Here is a 4,254-nt window from a genome sequence, read left to right as displayed (position 1 = left end):
AATTTTCAACCAATATGTCAAAATGAGTTCGGGTGCCTCAAGACTCAAACCAAAGTTCTATAGCGATTAAAATTATCATTTAAAAGTTGTTGGTTTAGTATAAATTTTCATAAGGGATCATATTACTACATTTTTCATAAGATGGCCACCGGAACAAGCAAAATCTTCTAAACAGGGAAATTGACTCTAAAAACTAAAGAAACTGCCCAATAACCGAACTGTCAACTCTAGCAACTCATAAATGACTTTGGGCAACTACAGAAAATCTATAACATTGATAATAGGAAGAAATATGAAAAATGACTTTTAGTGTCATTGAAAATTTCCAAATAATTCATGTGAAAATTTTATCAATATCAAGTTAGTAGTGAAATATTTAAAGTGAATTAGAATTTCGTGAGATGATACTGTTAATTATCTTTCTAAAGTAATTTTGATAATTATAAAATTATTCAGTTTTGATATATCTATATTACATTATAATAGATTTATATCTTAATAATATTTTAAGCGGAGATAATGAATCTATATATATTAAAATATTATTATTATATTGTAAAGATTTTATTAGAAATAATTTTTAATTAATTAAGAAATAATCAAAATATTATATTTATGTTATCATGAACCTATGCAATATCTGAGTAATCACATATTGTATTATAACTAAGAGGGTAATGTAAGCAGTACCACGTAATGGATAAGGGTATGGGTATGGCACTTGCTAAATAGGTGGAAAAATTACATTAATAATGTTTGCCACCTATCGTATTAATTATATTAATTAATACCCTTTTAATATCCACTTAATAGCTTTTACTTATCATATCTTCACATTGTCATCTCCAACTAGATTAAGATTTCCATTCTTATTCAATATACACGTATGTTATTCACTTCATCGTTATTTTGTACTTGGAGAAAATTTTTTGCAACCTTAACTATCATTGGTCCTATACATGCAAGTGTTTACACAGTACTTTGAGTATAATTGGGTAGAAAAATATTCTTATGGTACTCTTGAACAACGAGAAACAAATCAATTATTCACATCAAGGTATTCAAGATCGGGTTCCACCGGGGCACTATTTAGAAGCTTCTCAAAGAGGTTTTTAGCTTTGATGGCTAGGTAGGCTAAATTTACCCTATCTTTAGATTAATCTTATTACGGTAGTTGTGTGCTATTTTGATAGTTTGAGGTAGATAGTTATAATTTAGGTATCATTTATTTCATGCTTTATTTATCTGGTTGGGACCATGTTCTAATAAATTTTGGTCCTGATATCTTCTAGTATAATGTATAAATCATGAGCTTAGTGTGTGGTATTAGGTTGCTAAACCTTTTATACATTACTTATTTACTAAGTTATGTGAATATATTTAAATATTTTTCAGTTATAATTTAGGGCAAACATATACTTTATTTTTATCATTTATTGTGAATTTTTGTACCACTTCGCCATCAGTTATGGTACAATTGGGGTTTGAATTTTACAAGATGGGTATGGTTACTATATTTTTTGCTTCGAGTCCGGCATCTTGTTATGATATTATTTTGTAGTTCTAGTACTGATTACTATTGTTCTGGGAGTTATGGTTCCTAAGTTTCTATCTGAGTCCGAATTTTGATTATTATTCTTGTTGTATAAATATATGTGGCTTCCCATTATTGTCCATTATTTTTATTTTGAATCTGCAATATGGCCTCTTTTTACTAGCCACCACTACTGGTTTGATTCCAGTGACTTGCCTCTCATTACTACCTATTGGTGCTGGTTCAAGCCTGGTCCGCATCTATATGATACATGTAGGTTTTACGATAAGCATCTACCTGTAAGGAACTAGGTCCCTCAATTTGTAAAATTCAGTACTATTGGCATGTATAGTCTACACAATTTTGTCTGCTTATGCAAAAAACTTGTAGGCGGTTTTTTGAACTGAATAGGATAACTGGTCCAATGATATTTCATCCCTAATCATCACTCAACTATAAATAGAAAGACACACATTTTCATCAAATTAAGATTTTTGCACAATTCTAAAGAGAAAGAGAGATGGAAGCAAAAACTCCACTGCTCAAGTTCTTAGATATTTATTTGAGCTTAAATTGAAATGCTCTTAAGTTAGTACTGAATTGTAACTAAATTACTCCTTCTATAAGAGTAGTGTTTTCTTCTTTTCAGAGAACTCCATAGGTAGATTTACCTAAGGTAGTTGATAATTAGAGTTAATTAGTGAAGAGTCCTTGGCTGAGTTGCCAAGATGAGCTTGTAGTAGAGTTGTTACGAGCGAAAGAAAGCTAGAGTTAGGCTCATTGAATGTTGTAATCATGATTTTGATGATAGTATTAATCAAGTTTCTTGTGAGGGAAAGTTGTGCTTTTATCCTTCCTGAATTTCCACGTAAGAAACTTGTGTTTTTACCTTCCTACATTGCATTTGTTTTTTCTACACCTCGCAGTTGCTTCACTATTCCATCGCTTGTTATTGACTTTGAGGTACTTTTCCCCTTACTATGTGGTACAACCCCTAAGAGTTTCAAAAATTGGTATTAGAGTAGGTTCAATCTAAAGGCATACACCAAGAGTGTACTGATCATAATGGCTGCATTAACTGAACCAGGGGTAGAAAGAAAACAAGATCAAAGAGAGAGATTCTTGAGTTCAAAACTCTAGAGTGTGACCAAGGTAAAGAATATAATAATGTTTCACTTTTGCAAACAAATTTTGTTAGAGCTATAAAAATGAGTGGTCATCTTATAAAAAAGATTGATCAAAAGCCTGAAAAATCAAAAACTAAAGATGCAACTAGATGGATAATAAAGAAGGTGTTGCTGCAAGGGAAGATTCCACATATAAATCTAAGAAATACAAGGAGGATGGAGATGGTCTCATGCTTAAACGTTATGAGAAAAAAATAATCATAGGATCATGTATCTTTCTAATGGTCACTACTGAAGATAGAGAATAAAATGTGCTAGAAGGTGGACGACAATCAAAACTTTTTCATGGATAGTGGTTGTTCTAGACACATGACATGAAGGGTTTAATGTTTTCTCTCTCTCAAAGCACTTCATGGGGAAAGTGTATTTTTCGAAATGGCAAAAAAGATTACATCAAAGGTTTTGGAAAGATTAGGAACTCATCTCATATGTAATAGAAGATGTGTATTATGTGAATGGTCTAATGTACAGTCTTCTAAATATATCTTAAAGCTGGGACAAAAGAAGTGAGGTAAAATTCTTCTCTGATTGATGTACTGTCTCAAGCATGAAATATGGAAATATTATTATCAAATACAAAAGGATCAATAACATATATGTAGCTGATCTAGAGTCTGTGGCCAATGGAGAATTAACTTGCTTGAATGAACAAGGTGAATATCCTTATTTGTGGCACAATAGGATAGGGAATGTACATTTTTCTTTGTTATACAAGTTAATTTCAAGGGACCTGGTCCCTGGCCTGCCTAAGATAAAATTTTCTGACAACAGAGTATTTGATGCTTGTTTTATAGATAAACAGACCATATCTTCCTTCAAATTGAATAAGCAAGTAAGTACTGCCATACCTCTTGAAATATTCACATGGATTTATGTGGACCTACTAATGTTCAAAGTATAGGAGGGAAGAAATATATGTTATTTATTTTGGATGAATATTCCAGGTTCACCTAGACAATGTTTATAAGAATTATATGAGGTTCATGTGTCTTTTTCAATGAAAATTCAAGGTAAGCTAAATTGTAGAATTGTTGAATTTCGGTCTGATCTTGGGACTGAATTTGAAAATTTATAAGATAATGAATTCTGTAATGAACATGGAATAAGTCATAACATTTTTGATTCCAAAAATCCATAACAAAATTCTAATCAAGCACTTGCTAGTCACATAACATACAGTATCCACTACTTCAGACCTTTTGGATGTAAATGTTTTGTGCTAACTAATAGGAAGAGAGAATTGGGAAAATTTTACTCAAGAAGTGATAAAGTTGTGTTTATAGGTTACTCATCAACTAGAAAGTCTTACGGAGTGTTCAATAAAATAACTATATATTTGTAAGAAAGTATTAATGTGATCTTTAATGATTCAAGAAGACAAATGAGCACTAGAGATGGTTAATGTTTTGAAGATGAAGAACTCATTCTTGTTCAAAGGGATGTTTTTACTAAAGATGATGTAGAAGAGATTAAGGATACAGATGAGAGTGATGATAGTGATGCTGATCCAAGATCTCTGCCAAAAAATTTAGC

Source organism: Capsicum annuum, chromosome 4 (genome assembly GCF_002878395.1).
Source record: "Capsicum annuum cultivar UCD-10X-F1 chromosome 4, UCD10Xv1.1, whole genome shotgun sequence".
Taxonomy (NCBI): domain Eukaryota; kingdom Viridiplantae; phylum Streptophyta; class Magnoliopsida; order Solanales; family Solanaceae; genus Capsicum; species Capsicum annuum.
The sequence above is the reverse complement of the archived record's forward strand: the minus strand, read 5'-3'. Positions refer to the sequence as shown.